Source organism: Macaca fascicularis, chromosome 14, assembly GCF_037993035.2.
Source record: "Macaca fascicularis isolate 582-1 chromosome 14, T2T-MFA8v1.1".
Taxonomy (NCBI): Eukaryota; Metazoa; Chordata; class Mammalia; order Primates; family Cercopithecidae; genus Macaca; species Macaca fascicularis.
The window spans coordinates 48,582,143-48,602,616 of NC_088388.1; the positions used below are offsets into that span (position 1 = coordinate 48,582,143).

Here is a 20,474-nt window from a genome sequence, read left to right on the forward strand (position 1 = left end):
TTGACCTCATGATACGCCTGCCTTGGCCTCCTGAAGTGCTGGGATTACAGGCATGAGCCACTGCGCCTGGCCTGGGGAAGGGTTTTCAAGGCTTATTTTTTATTTTTATTTTTTAGGTGGAATATTGCTCTGTAACCCAGGCTGGAGTGCAGTGGCACGATCTCAGCTCACTGCAACCTCTGCCTCGCAGGTTCAAGCGATTTTCCTATCTCAGCTTCCTGAGTAGCTGGGATTACAGGCATCTGCCACCACATGTGGCTAATTTTTGTGTTTTTAGTAGAGACGGAATTTCACCATGTTGGCCAGGCTGGTCTTGAACTCCTGACCTGAAGTGATCCGCCCACATCTACCTCCCAAAGTGCTGGTATTACAGACATGAGCCACTGTGCCTGGCTTGAATAGCCTAGTTTCATCTGACTAGATCTCATAATGACATTCATCAGGCTAGAATTCTGTGCATAGTGAAATATATGACATGATACTACAATTGTTAAGGATTCTTTTTGAAGAGTCATACTTATTAAGGTATAATTTACATATAGTAAAATTCATCTGTTTTAGGTGTAACGTTCTGTATAGTTCTGCTAAAACAGATGAATTACAAAAAACAGTGACAGTTGTGTAACTGCCACCACCACGATTAAGATACAAGACATAGAATATTTCCATCACTCCAAAAATTTCCATAATTATGCCCTTTTGAAGTAAATCCCTTCTGCCCACCCCTCACTCCTTGGCAAGAACTCTTTTGTTTTTTATCCCTGTAGTTTTGCCTTTCCCAAAATGCCATATAAATTGGCATCACACAGTGTATATAGCCTTTTGAGTCTGGCCTCTTTAACTTAGCATAACACTTTTGAGATTCAAGAAGAAGTCTCTTTTTTATTAATAAACTATTTTTTAGAAAGTTTATGGAAAAATCGTGAAAGAAAATTTGTAACTATAGTACAGAGAAATCCCTTAAACCTTGCACCTAGTTTCCCCTATTTTTAAATTTAAACTACTAATTTTTGCTAATTGTCAAACCTGCAAGGTTCTAGAATTAAGTTTGTTGAAAATGGGAAACAATGTGAAGATTTTGATGAAGACGATGACTTTCTAATTTTTTTGCTTGTTTGTTTTTGAGATGCAGTCTTGCTCTGTCGCCCAGGCTAGAGTGCAGTGGTGTGATCTTAGCTCACTGCAGCTTCCTCCTCCTGGGTTCATGCGATTCTTGTGCCTCATCCTCCCAAGTAGCTGGGATTACAGGCACGTGCCACCATGCTCAGCTAATTTTTGTATTTTTGTATTTTTTGTATTTTTCACCATTCCAAACAGAAACTCTGTAGCTGTTAAGCAGGTACTATTCATTCTCTTCTCGACCCAGTCCCTGGTAACCACTAATCTACTTTTTTTTTTTTTTTTTTTTTTTGAGATGGAGGCTGGAATGTAGTGGCGCAATCTCAGCTCACTGCAACCTCTGACTTCCGGGTTCAAGCAATTCTGCTTCAGCCACCCTAGTAGCTGGGACTACAGGCATGTGCCACCACGCCCAGCTAATTTTTGTATTTTTAGTAGAGACAGGGTTTCACCATGTTGGCCAGGATGGTCTCAATCCACCCGCCTTGGCCTCCCAAAGTGTTGGGATTACAGGCATGAGCCCCTGTGCCCAGCCTCTATTTTTTGTCTCTGTGAATTTACCTTTTCTAGATCTTTCGTTTAAGTGGAATTGTGTAATATTTAGCCTTTTGTGTCTGACTTATTTCACTTAGCGTAATGTTTTCAAGGTTCATACATGCTGTAGAATGTATCATTTTTATGACTGAATCATATTTAACGTACCACATTTTGTATATTCATTCATTGATGTATACTGCATTGTTTTCACCTTTTGGCTATTATAAACAATGCTGCTATGAGTATTAGTGTACTCCTATTTTCAGTTCTTTTGGGTATATATCTAGGAGTGGAATTGCTGGGTTGTTGTAATTCCATATTTAATTTTTTGAAGAAACACTAAAATGTCTTCCAAAGTGGCTGTACCATTTTACATTCCTCTAGTAGCAAAGTATCAGGGTTCCATTTTTTCTACATCCTTGCCACCACTTGTTGTTTTCCTTTTTTTTTCTTTTTCCAGTTACAGCCATTCTAGTAGGTTGACTAGTGATATTGAGTATCTTTTCATATGCTTATTGATAATAAGTTGGCTTTTTTTTTTCTTTTTGAGACGGTGTCTCACTCTGTTGCCCAGGCTGGAGTGCAGTGGTGTGATCTCGGCTCACTGCAACTTCTGCCTCCCGGGTTTAAATGATTCTCCTGTCTCATCCTCCCAAGTAGTTGGCATTACAGGCACCTGCCAGCATGCCTGACTAATTTTTGTATTTTCGGTAGAGTGTTTCACCACGTTGACCAGGCTGGTCTCGAATTGCTGACCTCAAGTGATCCACCCACCTTGGCCTCCCAAAGTGCTGGGATTACAGGCCTAAGCCACAGCGCCCGGCCTAAGGTTGCTTTTTTTTTTTTTTTTTTTTAAATGAGGTCTTGCTGTGTTGTCCAGGCTGGGGCACAATGGCTATTCACAGAGACAGTCGTAATGCAGTACAGCCTTGACCTGATAGGCTCAAAGGATCCTTCTGCTTCAGCCTCCAGAGTAGGTGGGAGAACAGGTGCATGCCACCATGCAAAGTTAATGGTAGCAACATATTGATGCTTGTTTCAACAATGGTCAAGGCAGGGTGATGTTAACATTTTTTAAAAGGAAAAATAATTGGATGGCAACGTGTATTTTAAAATCCCTATTATATGCTAAGCATTTTATTACATAATTTTATTTAACTCTGAAAACACTCTATTATCTGTGTTTTACAGATGAGAAAATTAAAGACAAAGGGAGATCAAGTAACTTGCTTTAAAAATCACAGAGTTGACCAGGCAATGTGGCTCATGCCTGTAATCCCAGCACTTTGGGAGGCCGAGGTGGGTGGATCACCTGAGGTCAGGAGTTCGAGACCAGCCTGGCCAACATGGTGAAACCCTGTCTCTGCTAAAAATACAAAAATCAGCTGGGTGTGGTGCTGGGCACCTGTAATCCTGGCTACTTGGGAGGCTGAGGCAGGAGAATCAGCTTGAAGCTGGGAGGTGGAGGTTGCAATGAGCGACAGAGCAAGACTCCATCTCAAAAAAAAAAAATCACAGTTTATAAGAGGGAAGTCTGATATTTACTTGCTGCTACATGGTTCTTTCTCCTCTCCGCTACCACTATTATATAAAACTAAGAATTTAATCTACATGTTGATGTCATGTGAAAGTAAGACTTTTTTAGTCATAGAAATTGATGGAGTTTGGGGGAAGATTCCAGAAGTATTCATGTCAGTTTTTCGTTATTTATTATTTACTATTGAGGGTTTCTCAGTTGCAACTCAGTTTTATCTTCTTTCTACCTTAAGCCATGTTAAATGCAGGTATATACCATAACATTTAACACAGAGGCTTTACTGTTATCTGTCATGTTGGAATTGGGGTGATGTCAAAGTTTATTTAATGATTCATGTCAAATGAATGAACAATGAAGTAGATCAAAGTTCAGTAATCATCTCCACAAAGCAGTACTACTGTTGGGATTCTGAGTTAGATTGAAAACTTCTTGGTGAGCAAAATGTCTTTCAACAGGAATCTCTTGCTGTGACTATATCCCATTTCCTTGTCCCCCTCCCACATACATACAGTGATACACATATGCAGACATAGAAAATTGTCCTTGTTGGATTCCCTGGTTGTGAATCACTTATGTGTAGGAGGTTGCTCCTAAAGACTGAAGATGGGATAATGACTACTAGTGGATATTAAGCTACAGTGCAACCACTGCCTTTTGTCAAAATAGAATTAAGCCCTCTATTAATGTGCTTGTAGTACTTGTGCAGTGGATAATCGTTTTAATAGAGTAATATGGAGGCTAAAGAATGGAGTGGGGGCCAGGTGCAGTGGCTCATGCATGTAGTCCCAGCACTTTGGGAAGCTGAGGTGGGTGGATCTCTTGCGCCCAGAAGTTCAAGACCAGCGTGGGCAACATGGTGAAACCCCATCTTTATGAAAAATACAAAAATTAGCCAGACATGGTGGCATGCACCTATAGTCCCAGCTACTTGGGAGACTGAAGTGGGAGGATTGCTTGAGCTGGAAGGTGGAGGTTGCAGTGAGCTGAGATCATGCTACTGCACTCCAGCCTGGGCAACAGAGCAAGACCTTGTCTCAAAAAAAGAAGAAGAAGAAGAATGGAGTAGGAGGCAGGCTCACCTATCGTTTTTTTTGTTTGTTTGTTTTTTTGTTTTTTTGAGATAGAGTCTAGCTCTGTCGCCCAGGCTGGAGTGCAGTGGCGTGATCTTGGCTCACTGCAGCCTCTGCCTCCTGAGTTCAAGCTATTCTCCTGCCTTAGCCTCCTGAGTAGCTGGGATTATAGGCGAGCACCACCATGCCTGGATAATTTTTTATTTTTAGTAGAGACGGAGTTTCACCATGTTGATCAGGCTGGTCTCGAACTCCTGACATTGTGATCCTCCCACCTCAGCCTCCCAAAGTACTGGGATTATAGGCATGAGGCCCCGCACCTGGCCAGGCTCACTTATTTTTAAACATGTGACGAAGCTTGGGAAGACTCTCCACTTTTCTCATGTCTCACTCTTTTTTATGTCCAGGTTGTGGCTCCAATTTTTTTTTTCCCTGACTGCCCTATTAAAAATAGTATCCTCTCCGGGCGTGGTGGCTCACACCTGTAATCCCAGCACTTTGGGAGGCCGAGGCAGGTGGATCACAAGGTCAGGAGATCGAGACCATCCTGGCTAACACGGCGAACCCCCATCTCTACTAAAAATACAAAAAAATTAGCCGGGCATGATGGCGGGCGCCTGTAGTCCCAGCTATTTGGGAGGCTGAGGCAGGAGAATGGCGTGAACCCGGGAGGCAGAGCTTGCAGTGAGCTGAGATCGAGCCACTGCACTCCAGCCTGGGCGACAGAGCAAGACTCCATCTCAAAAAAAAAAAAAAATAGTGTCCTCCCCAACTAAATCATTCTCTCTCACATTACTGTTTTTTTCTCCTATGTCATTTACTGTCTATATGTATCATTTTGTTTGCTTGTTTGAATCAAATCACTTCTTAACATTTCCATTGCTGTTATCCTAGTCCACGTCATTATTCTAGACTTTTTCAGCTACCTGTTAATTGCTCTCCCAGTTTCCATTTTTGTTTCTTATGCCTATTTTCCACAGAACAACAGGGATCTTGAGCAATGTAAATAAATCAGATCGCATGACTGTGTCTGCCTAAAATTCACCCGGGGATTCCTATTATACCTAAAATTCAGTATAGCATCCCCCTTCTTGGGGGTATATTAAATTTAATAATTAAAAAAGTTTTTATTGATAGATGGAGATTTTAAGATTTTTTTGGAGAGAGTTCTGATTTTTGATAGTTGAGCTTAGTGATTTAACTTGTTTCTGATTTTTTTTTCTTTCTTAATCCCCAATGTGATAGTATGTTTCTTTTATTATTATATATTTTTTTCTTTCGAGACGGAATCTCGCTCTGTTGCCTAGGCTGGAGTGCAGTGGCGCTATCTCGGCTCACTGCAAGCTCTGCCTCCCTGGTTCACGCCATTCTCCTGCCTCAGCCTCCCGAGTAACTGGGACTACAGGCGCCTGCCACCTCGCCCGGCTAATTTTGTATTTTTAGAAGAGGTGGAGTTTCACCATGTTGGTGAGGCTGGTCTTGAACTCCTGACCTCAGGTGATCCACCTGCCTCGGCCTCTCAAAGTGCTGGGATTACAGGCGTGAGCCATTGCACCAGGCTAGAATGAATCTTATCATCCAATGTCTAACAACTTTATATACTTGAGAAATTGAAGCTCAGAGAGGTGAAGTGCTTTATTCAAGTTGAAATAGCTAATTAATAATAATAGGGTTGGGGCAGAAACTCAGTTTTTCTTTTCTTCTAATTCAAAGTCCTCATTTGTTAGTTTGTGATGCCTATATTTAGTGATTTTTTTTTCTTCTTTTTCTTAAGCTGTGGCTCCCGAAGCATCTAGAACCGGAAGCTATATTCAGCAATTTTTAAGTTGAATTTCTGTTAATACTTTTTACAAATAGGACAGGAGGTGAGGACCCCAGCCCCATGCAGATGGCAGCCCGGGCAGGTTGCACCAGTCCTTCTGTCCTCACGTTGGCAGACAGATACCTACTCTGAAGCCTTTGTAGGGGCCTGAGCACCTTTGTGAACCTGAGCCGGAACTGAAGCTGGAGTTGATCCTGGGCCTTGGTTTGATCCTTGGCCTTGGCCTTTGGCCAGCACAGCCCGAACCTCTTGGCAATGTGGGCACAAGCACGCTTCCTAGGCTTGGGGTGGGCAATGTAGGCAAGTCGTTGGAGCTTGCTGCTGACACCCTTTGGGATCTTGGGCTTAACCTCCTTTACGAGGGCCTTCATAGCCTCAGCACGTGGACTGATGGCCTTGGCATTGTCGGCCTGGATCTTCTTTAGGCCCTTCTTGTTGTGCTTCTTGGCAAAGCACATGTTCCTCAGGAACTTGGGGTCCACCCCCTTAAGAGATTCGTATCTTTGTGATCGGGGTTTCTTTTCTAAGACAGAGTCTCGCTCTGTTGCCAGACTGGAGTGCAGTGGTATGATCTCAGCTCACTGCAACCTCTGCCTCCTGGATTCAAGCAATTCTTCTGCTGCAGCCTCCTGAGTAGCTGGGACTACAGATGCACGCTACCATGCCAGCTAATTTTTGTATTTTTAGTAGAGATGGGGTTTCACCACGTTGGCCATGCTGGTCTCGTTCTCTTGACCTCATGATCCACCCGCCTCAGCCTCCCAAAGTGCTGGGATTACGGGCGTAAGCCACCACGCCTGGCTTGATTGTGGTTTCTTAATACCATTTCTGTGCCATTTGCGGGAATGGTTGTGTGTGGTGTGGTTCTTGGACTTGGCCATATCTGCACCTTAAGCCGTGGCTCCTGAAGCACCTAGAACTGGAAGCTATGTTCAGCAATTTTTAAGTTGAATTTCTGTTGATACTTTTTCAAATATAAAACTTAGTGGGATAACAAAGCTGATTTCTAAGGAAATATTCTTCAGGGAATTTCAGTTTCTAACTACAGCGTAAAAATCTCTTATTTCAGGATTAGTTTTTATTGGAAGAATGTCTTAGTTTGTTTTCTGCTGCTATAACAGAATACCACAGATCGATACTTTATAAAGAAAATACATTTATTTGGCTTACAGTTCTGGAAGCTGGGAAGTCCGAGGGCATGGTAGTACCAACATCTGCTTGGCATCTGGTGAGGACGTTCTTGCTGTGTCATAACATAGTGCAGGTGAGCATATATGATAGAGAGGAAATCTGACTGAACTCATCTTTAGTCAGGTACCCATTCCTATAGTTATGGCATTAATCCCACAATTATGACATTGTGTGAGTGCACTCCCACAATCATGGTCATGAGGACTATTCCCTCCTGGCCTAAACATCTCTTAAAGGTCCCACCTCTTAATGTTATGACAATGGCAATTAAATTTCAACATGAGTTTTGGAGGGGACATTAAAACCATAGTTGTTTTCATAGTTACCACATAATAATTGGCTGAATGTTTAAAGTCAAATAATGTATTTGCTATAAAATGTTGACTAGTGATGAGGTTTCAATAACAGTTGTTTTGTGGCCAGGCATGGTTGCTCACGTCTGTAATCCCAGCACTCTGGGAGGCTGAGGCAGGCCGATCACTTGAGATCAGGAGTTTGAGACTATCCTGGCAAACATAGTGAAACCCCATCTCTACCAAAAATAAAACATTTAGCTGGTTGTGGTAGCGCACACCTGTAATCCCAGCTACTCAGGAAGCTAAGGCATGAGAATCACTTGAACCTGGGAGACGGAGGTTGTAGTGAGCTGAGATCGCACCACTGCACTCCAGCCTGGGTGACAGAGCAAGATTGTCTCAAAAATACAAAACAAAACAGTTCTTTTGTGGGGATTATTTGTAGTTGTTGGACCAGAAGCAATTATTTTTTTATACATTAAAAGAGTTATATAAAATATGAAATGGAGATGTACAGTATAGTAACGTAGCTTATTCAACTTGTTAAATTAAGTCTCCTGTTCTGATTTAGATTGACCCACAATGTTGAATTTAGCTTGGAGAATATAACTTCACTATATCAGCAATATTCCCCAAAGAGCAGGAGTGCCATCTTTAAACATATGGTTAAACAAATAATAGGAGGATCCATACATTTCTATTACACCTGAATTATTAATTAATTAATTTATTTATTGAAACAGGGGTCTCACTCTGTTACCCTGGCTGGAGTGCAGTGGTGCGAACTCCGCTCACTGCAACCTCTGCCTCCTAGGCTGAAGCTTTCCTCCCACCTCATCCTCCTGACTAGCTGGGACTACAGTCATGCACCACCACGCTGGCTAATTTTTCTATTCTTTTTTTTTTTTTTTGGTAGAAGCAGGGTTTCCTTATGTTGCCTAGGCTACTCTCAAACTCCTGGACTAAAGCAATCTGCCCGCCTCGACGTCCCAAAGTGTTCAGAGTACAGGCGTGAGCCACCACTCTTGGCCAAGCCTGAACTTTTAGCTAGCTTTCATCATTGAACGAACCTAAAACTTTTATGAAGATCCTCTCCGAGTTAGCTAAACTCTAAAGTTTGAGGACACAGTCTTCCAGAAGACCACTTTCATTTCTGACACCAACTGCAAGTCTTTGGGAGCTGGGGAGGTTCCCAAAGTTTTGATAACTTGCTAAAAAGATGCTAGGAGAACTCACTGCTAAGAGCTATTATGTTCATGGTTACAGTTTATTTCAGGGAAAGGGTACCGATTAAAATCAAGGCACGGAGCCCATAGAACCAAGTTCAAGAGGGTTTCAAATGTTGGAGCATCTGGTGTTTGCTCCCCATTAAGTCAGGAGGTGTTACTCTCAGTATCAGTATGTGACAGTATGCATGGACTATTGCCATCTGGGGAAGCTCACTTGTGCCTCAGTGTCCAGATTTTCAAATTAGGACTTCATTAAATAGGTATATTTGATTGATGGGTTGCCCACATAGTTGAACTCAGTCTCCAGGTTGGATTCAGACTGATACTGGGTGACCCAAAGTCCCATCCTAAATCACATGGTTGGCCTTTCTGGTTGGCCAACCCTGCCCAGAAAGACACCTCTATTTAGTATGACATAGATTACCTCTCAGGAGCAGAGGGCACCTGTCTTTGGGCAAGGCTAAATTCTTTAATAGGTAGGATGTAAAATTAAAACTTACCTCCATGGTTTCTTTAGGAACAGACTCTGTAGATAATAAATGGATTTGATCCTAACTCCATGTATTAATAAGAACCGACATAATTTCTTTCAAGTAGTCACTTAAACTACATTATAACCTCATTAGGTGAATCCTCTACTATATTTTTATCCTGCTTGGGCTTCACTGAACTTCTTGGTTTTGTTTGGTTGATGTCTTTCTTCACTTGTGGAGAGTTCTGGCCATTTCCTTTTAAAATATTTATTCTATTTCATTCTCTCTCCTCTCCTTCTTGGACTCCAATTACACATTATATTAGACCATTTGAAATTGTCCCACAGAACTTAGACATGCTGTTGTATCCCCTTCCCCTCTTTTTCTCTGTTTCAGTTTGGATATTTTCTGTTGATCTGTCCTCAGGTTTGTCAATCCTTCTGCTAAGTCCATCTAATTAATTATTGATTTCAAATATATTTTTCCTTTCCAGTATTTCTTCTCTATAGTTCCTATTACTCTGCTGAAATGTCTCATCACTTAATACATATTGTCTGTCTTTTCTACTAGATCATTTAATATTTTTATCATAATTTTTTTTTTTTTTGAGACGGAGTCTCGCTCTGTCATCCAGGCTGGATGGAGTGCAGTGGCGCGATCTCAGCTCACTGCAACCTCTGCCTCCTGGGTTCAAGTGATTCTACTGCCTCAGCCTCCTGAGTAGCTGGGATTACAGGTGCGCACTACCACGCCTGGCTAATTTTTGTATGGTGTTTCACCTTGTTGGCCAGACTGGTCTCAAACTCCTTACCTGAGATGATCCACTTGCCTTGGCCTCCCAAAGTTCTGGGATTACAGGTGTGAGCCACCGCACCCAATCTATCATAATTATTTTAAAGTTACTATTTTTTTTTTGAGATGGAGTCTCGTTCTGTTGCCCAAGCTGGAGGGAAGTGGCATGATCTTGGGTCACCGCAACCTCTGCCTCCCAGGTTCAAGCGATTCTCCTGCCTCAGCCTCCTGAGTAGCTGGGATTACAGGCACGCGTCACTATGCCCAGCTAATTTTTGTATTTTTAGTAGAGACGGGGTTTCACCATGTTGGCCAGGCTGATCTTGAACCCCTGACCTCAAACGATCCACCTGCCTTGGCCTCCCAAAGTGCTGGATTACAGGCATGAGCTACCGCGCCTATCCTAAAGTTACTATTTAATAATAATTCCAACATTTGGGGCATCTTTGAGTTTGCTTATTTTGACTATTTCCTTTACTTTTATTTACCATTGGTCACATTTTCTTGCTTCTTTGTATATCGCATAATCTTTTATTTTATACTAGACAACTTCGGTTTTTTTGTTTTTTTTGTTTTTTTTTGAGACACAACCTTACTCTGTGACCCAGGCTGGAGTGCAGTGACTCAATTTCGGCTCACTTTTTAGTTTTTCATACTTCTCCAAAACTGTCTTCTTTTAAAATCACTAATATTAGGGAGGGGAAATATGACTGCTAATGAGTGCAGGGTTTCTTTATGGGGTGATGAAAAGTATTCTGAAACTTGGTAGTAGGTGATGGTCACATACCTCTCAATATACTAAAAATACACTAAAAACAACTGAATATACTAAAAACAACCGCAATCTCTGCCTCCCGAGTTCAAGCAATTCTCCAGCCTCCGTCTCCTGAGTTTCTGGGAGTACAGGCCTGTGCTACCACGCCCGGCTAATGTTTGTATTTTTGTATTTTTAGTACAGATGGGGTTTCACCATCTTGGCCATGCTGGTCTTGAACTCCTGACCTCAGGTAATCCACCTACCTAGGCCTCCCATAGTGCTAGGATTACAGGTGTGAGCCGCCGTACCTGGCCTGTATACCAGACAACTTCTATAAAACAAAGGAGAACCTGAAGTTTACTTATTTTTTACTTAATATTTACCTCCAAAATGCCATTTATTCTGTCTGGCCACTAAATTAAGTCTAATTTATAAGATGAGTAAGATGAGTCTGTGCTTTGTTGCAGCTGTAGTTTGATTCAGTTTACCACTGGGTCTAAATACTTTGGGGCAGAATTATGACTTTCTCCTCAGCAGGATTTGGGATCTAAGCACTGATATGATTTCAGAGATCTGTTTTGCCAGCTGAGCTGCCAGCTTTTTAGGTCGCTGGGAGGTTCTCTTTGTTCTTTAATTGTGCCTCTTGCCTTTTTGTGTCTCAGGAGATCTCTGCCTTGCTGCTCTTACCCTTGCCTCAGGAGGGCAGCTGTTTTACATTCTGTGAAGGCTTGGAATGCCTTGGAGGGCTTTTTCTCAGTTCTTGCCTCCACAGCCTTTGGTAGCCGAAAGCTTAGATTACCTCAGATGGATTTCTGTCTGGTCACTTGCCAGCCTCCTTTGGAAGATGACTGCCTTGTACTTCAGGGAGGCCTGTATACTTCAAATGGGATCTCTTTCAGTTCTTCTGACCTGTCTTCAGCTTTCAATGCACTACCTGTGTATTTAGTGAAGATCTGTAGGAGAGTTGGTAGATGGGTACAGATGGGTTCCGTGTCTGGGGCTCCTTGTAATTCTTATTCCAGCACATTAGACTACTCAGCTTTACCTCCACCATGCCTTGGAATTTTAATCTGTCATGCTAGCCTACATTTGGCATTAAAAATTTCTTAAAAGTCTGGTTTGTTTCTTCTTATCCCTGTCTATAGTACATTTTCTCCTGCTGCTGCTGCACCAGGGAAGAGAGTAGTATTGGGCCTCTCTCTCCTATTAAAGGGCAATCACTTTCTGAAATTTAATTCATTAGGTGTTTGTGTGTTCTCTGTTCTGTGACATTTCTTTTTCTTTTTTTTTTTGAGACAGGGTCTCACTCTGTCGCCCAGGCTGGAGTGTAGTGGTGCATGATCTCGGCTCACTGCAATCTCCGCCTCCTGGGCTCAAGTGATTCTCCTGCCTCAGACTCCTGAGTAGCTGAGATTATAGGCATGCACCACCACGCTCGGCTAATTTTTGTATTTTTAGTAGAGATGGGGTTTCACCATGTTGGCCAGGCTGGTCTCGAACTTCTGATCTCAAGTGATCCATCCACCTTGGCCTCCCAAAGTGCTGGGATTACAGGTGTGAGCCACCATGCCCGGCCCAAAATCCCTGTATTTATCATCTTTATTTTGAGGTAGTAAAACATGCAAATGATGAAAAATTTAAAACTACTGAAATTTAGCAAAAAGTAAATCTGCTTCCTACCATTGGCTCCCAGCTGTCCCTCATTTTTAGTTACTGACTTAGTAGTTTCTTACTTTTATCACCGTAGTCCCCTAAGGCGTCTCTTCCTTTCCAAGTAAAACCTTTCTATCTGTGTTTCTGATAGTATCCTATTCAACTATATCCAGTTTGTGAGCGAGTATGCATCTTCTGTCTCTGTGCGTCTCAGTCTTTTTCCCTGAATCCTTCCCTTCAGTCTGTGGCCTTCCCCATTTTAAACAGCCATTCTGATACCACCTCCTCCTATCTACCTCTCTCTCCTAGTTCCCTCTGAAAGAATAATATACTCTTGTTACTTATAATTCCTTACTTTTAGTTTTTCATACTTCTCCAAAACTGTCTTCTTTTAAAATCACTAATATTAGGGGAAATGTGAAACCCTGCCAATTAGAAACTCTGCTAATGGGTGCAGAGTTTCTTTATGGGGTGATGAATGTATTCTGAAACCTGGTGGTAGTGATGATAACACACCTCTGAATATACTAAAAACAACTGAATAGTATACTTTAAAAGTGTAATTTTTATATTAAGAGTTATATCTCAATAAAGCTATTATTGTAAACATCACTGAGTTCTTAGACCTAGTGTTTTTTTCCAGTCCTTATCCTATGTCATCTTTCTGTAGTTTCTGACAATATTAACCATTTCCTCCTTAGGATACTCTGTTCCTTGTATTCATTTGATACCGGTCTTCATGTGCTAATGGCGCTCATGATTTTTTTCTTGTTTCTTTTTTTATCTTCACTCTACACATTCTCCCAGGGCAATCTTCAACTACTTCCATGACTTCAGGTCTTCAGCTGTACACATAGATAACGCCTAAAGATTTATCTCTAGCCAAATTGCTCTGTTGAGCCCAAAGCCAGTATTTCTTTTTTCTTTTTCTTTTTTTTTTTTTTTTTTTGAGACAGGATCTGCTCTATCACCCATGCTGGAGTGCAGTAGCACTAGGGAGCCTTGATCTGACTCAAGCAATCTTCCCACCTCAGCCTCCTGAGTAGCTGGAACTACAGGCCCGCACCACCACACCCAGCTAATTTTTGTATTTTTTATAGAGATGGGGTTTCAGTATGTTGTCCAGGCTGATCTTGAACTGCTGGGCTTCAACTCCTGACCACTCGCCTTGGCCTCCCAAAGTGCTGGGATTATAGGCGTCAGCCACCGTGCCCGGCCAAGGTCGGTATTTCTATCTCCAAGCAGACATGAACTGTATTTCTCACAAGTACTTCAAAATAGGAATGTGTTTTGGTCTGACTAAAAAGGGCCTTGTGGCTCTGAAGAACAATTCTGAGATATACATATGGATTTTCTTCTCTTAGAGGAAGAAATTGATGGCATATTATTTGGCACATTTAAGATGGCTTCTAAATACTTTAAAAATGAATGCAACAAGAGTGGGTTAAAAATCTATTGTATCTCTTTATTGTATCTCTTAGGTTAAAATACTCATTTTGAATGTGATATTTTTGTTCCATATTAGATTTAATTTCACCTATTTGTTTAACAAATACTTGAATGAAAGCTTTGTTATTCCAGGACTAGAGTGCTGGGACTATAGCAGTAAACCAGACAAATAAATCCCAGCTTCATGAAATTTATAGCCTAGAGGGGGAAATGCAGACAATAAACAAAATAAGTAAATATATAGTATACTAGATGGTAGTAAATGCTGAGGAGAAAATTAAGGTAAGGTGATAGGCAGTGGAGTTGGAGAAAATTGTAGTTTTAACTCGGTTATCAGGGAGGACTTTACACAAGTGTCACCTTCTCAATGAAGACTTGAAGAAAGCAAGGGATTAAGCCATTCAGCGATTCAGGGGAAGAACAGCCTAGTCAGAGGTAACAGAAGAGCAAAGGCCGTGAGTTGGGAGCATAAGGTGTTTGAGGAACAAGGGGGCCAGTGTGACGGAAGCAGTGCAGAGTTACAGGAGAGAGATAATGAGAGGCCAAATATTAGTGTGCCTGGTGGGCCATTGTAAAGATTGTACTTTTTCTCTGAATGAGTTAGGAGCTGTTGAAAATTCTGTGCAGAGGAGTGACAGGTTCTAGGTTTTTCAAGATCACTCCAGCTACTGTGATGAGGATAGTCTGAAGGTGAGGAATGGAGGGATTATAAATATAGCAGGGAAACAGTTTGGGGAAGGCTATTTCAATAATCCAGGAAAGAACAAGAGGTGATGATTAATTGGTCTAGGATGATATTGAGAACATAATGAAGGAATGTTTACGTTCAGAAATATTTTGAAGATAGAGCCTGTAAGTTTCTGTTAAGTATCTGATATAGTGACCACTAAACATTGTTGCCTTCCTGATAAGCTATAATTGAATTAGAATTTTCTAATATAATAGAAATAAGCAAATTTACTAGATATGCATAAAATGATGAAAGTGTATAATCGTTTCTCTCACTGATTGTAATATCTTACTACAGTAAGATATTATCTTACTACAGTAGTTTTCCCACCTTATCTTTGGTAGGATATGTTCCAAGATCACCAGTGGATGCCTAAAACTTCGGATAGTACCAAACCCTATATATACAGTCATATGTTGCTTAACGACAAGGATATGTTCTAAGAAATGCATCAGTAAGCAATTTTGTCATTGTGTGAATATCATAGCAAGTACTTAAACAAATCTTGATGGTGTAATCTCTACACCTAGGGTATGTAGTATAGCCTTTTGCTCTTAGGCTACAAACCTTATGGCATATTGCTGTACGTATATTAAATGCTGTACATACTATAGCATGTTACTAAATACTGTAGGCAGTTGTAACAATTGGTAAGTATTTGCATATCTAAACATAGAAAAGGCACAGTAAAAATATGGTATAAAAGATTTTAAAATGCACCTGTGTAGGGCACTTAACTATGAGTGAAGCTTACAGGACTGGCAGTTGCTCTGGGTGAGTCAATGAGTGAATAGTGAGTGAATGCAAAGGCCTAGGACATTATACTACTGTAGATTTTATAAACACTGTACATATACTATCCTATATTTGCAAAAATATATTTTTCTTTTTAATTAAAAAAAAATCTTTTTTAGACAGTCTCACTCTGTTGACCAGGCTAGTGCAATGGTGTGATCACAGCCTGGAATTATTGCAGCCTGGAATTCCTAGGCTCAAATGATCCTCCTCCCTCAGCCTCCTGAGTAGCTAGGAATGTAGGTGTGTGCTACCACACTCGGCTAATTATTTTTTAAATTTTTTGTAGTTGAGGAAGGTGTTCTTGCTACATTGCCCAGGCTGGTCTCAAACTCCTGGGCTTTAAGGATCCTCTCCTCTTGGCCACCCAAACTGCTGGGATTATAAGCATGAACCACCATCCCCAGCTGTTTTTCTTTCTTTAGTAATAAATTAACCTTAGCTTACTGTAACCTTTTTACTTTATACACTTTTTATTTTTTTAACTTTTGACCCTTTTGTAATATAAGAACATAGTACAGCTATACAAAAATACTTTATATCCTTATTCTACAAGTGGCTATTTTCTATTTTTTAAATTTTTAATTATTTTTTACTTTGTAAACTTTTTTGTTAAAAACTAAGACACAAACACACGTGGTAGCCTAGGCCTACACAAGGTCAGGATAATCAATGTAGCTGTTTTCCATCTCTACATCTTGTTTCACTGGAAGTCCTCAGGGGCAATAACATGCACGGAGCTGTCATCTCCTAGGATAACAATGCCATCTTCTGAAATACCTCCAAAAGGACCTACTTGAGGCTGTTTTACAGTTAACTTTTTTTTTCTTTTTTTAAAATAGAAGGAGTGTACTATAAAGTAACAATGAAAAATATAGGAAACATTACTAGGAGTTTTTCATCTCTGTTATAACATTATAATCTTTTTTTTTTTTTTTTTTAGAGACAGGATCTTATTCTGTGCTCAGGCAAGAGGTACAGTGGCATGATCATAACTCACTGTAACTTCAAACTCCTGGTTTCAAGTGAGTCTCCTACTTCAGCCTCCCAAAGAGCTGAAATTGAGTGGCTAGAACTGCAGGCATGTGCCACCATGCCTGGCTAATTTTTTTTTTCTTTTTAGGAGGATTCTCACTATGTTACTCAGGCTGGTCTCAAACTCCTGGGTTTAAGTATTCCCCATCCTCGACCTTCCAAAGGGAGGGTGCTGAGACTATAGGTGTGAGCCACCACACCTGGCCCATTATAATCCTGAGGGCCCACTGTCATATATATGGTCTGCTGTTGACTGGAGTGTCATGTGGTACATGACTATACTGTTTTTTCCTGTATGTACATACTTACGATAAAGTGGGGGTTTTTTTGTTTTTTTGGTTTTTTTGAGACAGAGTCTCTTTTTGTTGCCCAGGCTGGAGTGCAGTGGCATGATCACTGCAACCTCTGTCTCCCAGGTTCAAGGGATTCTCCTGCCTCAGCCTCCCAAGAAGCTGGGATCACAGACGTGTGCCACCACACCATGCCTAACTCATTTTTGTATTTTTAGTAGAGACGGGGTTTCACCATGTTGGCCAGGCTGGTCTCGAACTGCTGACCTCAGGTGATCCACCCACCTTGGCCTCCCAAAGTTCTGGGATTACAGGTGTGAGCCACCGTGCCTGACCAATAAAGTTTAATTTAAGTTAGGCACAGTAAGAGAATAACCATAAGTAATAATAGAATAATTGTAACAGTATACTTTCATAAAAGTTATTTAAGACTTATGAATTGTTGATATCTGGAATTTTCTATTTAATATTTTTGGACCACTTTTGACTGTGGGTGACTGAAACCTTGAAAAGGGAAACTATGGATAAGGGGGAACTTCTGCATTCATTTTTTAATGTTTTACTTGTGTTTTAAAATACATTGAGGCCAAGCTTGGTGACTCATGTCTGTAATCCCAGCACTTTGGGAGGCCAAGGCAGGAGGATTGCTTGAACTTAGGAGTTTGAGACCAGCCTAGGCAACATGCATGGCAAAACCTCATCTCTACAAAAATTACAAAACTTAGCTGGGCATAGTGGTGCATGCCTGTAGTTCCAGCTACTCTGGAGACTGAGGTGGGAGGATTACCTGAGCCTGGGAGGTCGAGGCTGCAGTGAACTGTGATCATGCCACTTCACTTTAGCCTGGTGACAGAGTGAGAACCTGTCTCAAAAATAAATAATAAATAAATAAAAATGCGCTGAATGTTTTACATAAATTGATCATGTTATGTGCAGTGCTCATTAATTCACAGATGATGAACATTTGAGAAACTCTATTTTATAAAGTTTGTTATAGTCTTATCCTTTCCCCATATCTCTTAATGAGTAAGGGCAGTCTCCTTAATTTAGCCTCTAGATTGGCAGATCAAAGGGAGACAGTATAGCTTTTATTTGTATTTTTTAATGTTATCACTAAAAAAATAAACTTTCCAAGTTGAACTTTTTTTTTTTTTTTTCTTTGAGGCAGGGTCTTGTTCTGTTATCCAGGCTGAAGTACAGTGAATGATCTTGACTCACTGCAGCCTCACCTTTCTGGGCTCGAGTGATCCTCCTACCTCTCAGCCTCCAGAGTAGCTGGGACTACAGGCGTGCACCACTATGCCCAGCTAATTTTAAAATTTTTTGTAGAGATGGGGTTTTGCCATGTTGCCCAAGCTGGTCTCAAACTCCTGGGCTCCTCTTGTCTCAGCCTCCCAATGTGTTTTGTGAGTCACTGCACCCAGCCAAGAGTAGATTATTCTTTATGGTTAAGTAATGCACAGAAAAGTGCATAAATCATATATGATTACTTAACAAATAATTATAAACACTTGTGTAACCAGTCACTAGGTTAGGAAGCAGAATATTGCTAGTACCCGAAGTCCCCACTATATTTTTTTCTGATTATAACTTTCTCTATCAGTAACTACTATTCTAACTTTTTTTTTTTTTGAGACAGTTTCACTCTTATTGCCCAGCCTGGAGTACAATGGCATGGTCTTGGCTAACTGCAACCTCTGTTTCCCAGGTTAAAGCGATTCTCCTTCTCAGCCTCCCGAGTAGCCGGGATTACAAGCATCCGCCACCACACCTGGCTAGTTTTTTGTATTTTTAGTAGAGATGGGGTTTCTCCATGTTGGTCAGGCTGGTCTCGAACTCCTGACCCCAGGTGATCCGCCTGCCTTGGCCTCCCAAGGTGCTGGGATACAGGCGTGCACCACCACCTGTGATAATCATTTCCTTCACAGTTTTGCCATAATGTAAGCATTCTTAAAATAAAATAGTTTTTCATGTTTTTGAACTTTGTATGAATCAAATCGTGTGTGTGTATATATATATATACACCAAATGCTGGGATTACAGGTGTGAGCCACCACACCTAGCCTTTTTTTTTTCTAGTAGTTGTTTTTAATGTATTAGAAAGATTAGCTCTTTGTGATACGAATAGCAAAAATTTTTTCTTGGTTTATTGCTTTTCATTGACATTTTTTATGGTTCTGTTGTTTTTATGTATTTATTTCTGACAGAGAGTCTGGCTATGTGGCCCAGGGTGGAATACAGTGGCACGATCATAGCTCACTGCAGCCTCGACCCCCTGGGCTCAAGTCTTCCCATCTCAGCCTCCAGAGTAACATGTGCCACCACGCCCTGCTGATTTATATATATATATTTTTTTTTTCCATAGAGATATGGATTCACCATGTTGCCCAGGCTTGGTTTAGTTATTTTTATTTTTGGTTTTCATTGCCTATAGCAGTGCCTGATGCATAGTATACACCCAATAAATATTTACTGAGGAAATGAATACATTCACTGGTGCTTTTTTGCCAAATAAAAGTTATTTTAAAAGATGTTTGTGTGCTTGAATCTTTCACATGTGGCTTCTAGATTTTGAGTCATATTAGGAGGCCTTTATGCTGAGGTTACAACGGAATTCTATGTTGTCTTTTGTTTTCACGATTCAATTTCTTTACACTTATTTAGAGCCAGGACAGTGGCTCACACTGTAATCCCAGTGATTTGAGAGGCTGAGGTGAGAAGATCACTTAGGACTAGGAGTTCGAGATCAGCCTGGGCAATATAGCCAGACCCTGTCTCTATAAACAATGAAAACATTAGCCGGGCCTGGTTATACTGGTAATCTCAGCTGCTCGGGAGGCTGAGGCAGGAGGATCCCTTGAACCTCTAGGAGTTTGAGATTACAGTGAGTTATGATGATGTCATTGCCCTCCAGCATCAGTGATAGAGTGAGACCTTGTCTCTATTTTTAAACATTTAATCTTTTTGTAACTTATCCTTTGTGGTTGATTGTGAACACGTTTCTCTCTAAATTGTTAACAGTTTTCTAAATCTAGAATATTAAGGTAATTAGGAAGTATATACTTTAAAAATTAAAAAATTATAAAGGATAAGACCTCATTTAAAGGCTATAGGTTGGCCAGGTACAATGGTGTACACCAGTAATCCCAGCGCTTTGGGAGGCCTAGGTGAGAGGATTGCTTTGAGCCAGGAGTTTGAGACCAGCCTGGACAACATGGTGAGACCCTGTCTCTACAAAAAATTTAAAAAGTAGTTGGATGTAGTGGTACATGCCTGTAGTCCCAGCTACTCGAGAGGTTAAGGCAAAAGGATTGCTTGAGCCCAGGAGTTCTAGGTTACAGTGAGCTATGATCGAGCCGCTGCCCTTCAGCCTGTGCAACAGAGCTAGACTCTGTCTTCAAAATAAATAAATAGGCCAGGTGCAGTGGCTCACACCTGTAATCCCAACATTTTGGGAGGCTGAGACAGGCGGATCACCTGAGGTCAGGAGTTTGAGACCAGCCTGACCAACATGGTGAAACCCCATCTCTACTAAAAATACAAAAATCAACCAGGTGTGATGGCTAGCGCCTATAATCCCAGCTACTCTGGAGGCTGGGAAGCGGAGGTTACAGTGAACTGAGATTGTGCCACCGCACTCCAGCCTGGGCAACAGAACAAGACCCTGTCTCAAAAAAAAGTAAATAATAAATAAATAAA

The 20,474-nt window shown here is 41.0% G+C and overlaps 1 non-coding gene and 1 pseudogene across 7 annotated transcripts in view; one reads left to right on the forward strand and one right to left on the reverse strand.

Annotated features, from left to right (window-relative positions):
* The window catches only part of LOC101865224 (phosphatidylinositol 4-phosphate 3-kinase C2 domain-containing subunit alpha), a 118,769-nt gene that overhangs the window by 7,395 nt on the left and 90,900 nt on the right, over positions 1–20,474 (forward strand). The window contains exons 2-3 of one of the 7 annotated variants that reach the window (XR_010580870.2): positions 7,258–7,349; positions 13,577–13,697. The exons of 4 other annotated variants lie outside the window; for them this stretch is intronic. This is a non-coding gene — a transcript (phosphatidylinositol 4-phosphate 3-kinase C2 domain-containing subunit alpha). The remainder of the gene's footprint in view (positions 1–7,257; positions 7,350–13,576; positions 13,698–20,474) is intronic. 2 more of the 7 variants (XR_006692257.3, XR_010580871.2) reach the window with 2 other exon arrangements.
* Positions 6,209–6,966, reverse strand: LOC102124215 (large ribosomal subunit protein eL29-like; annotated as a pseudogene).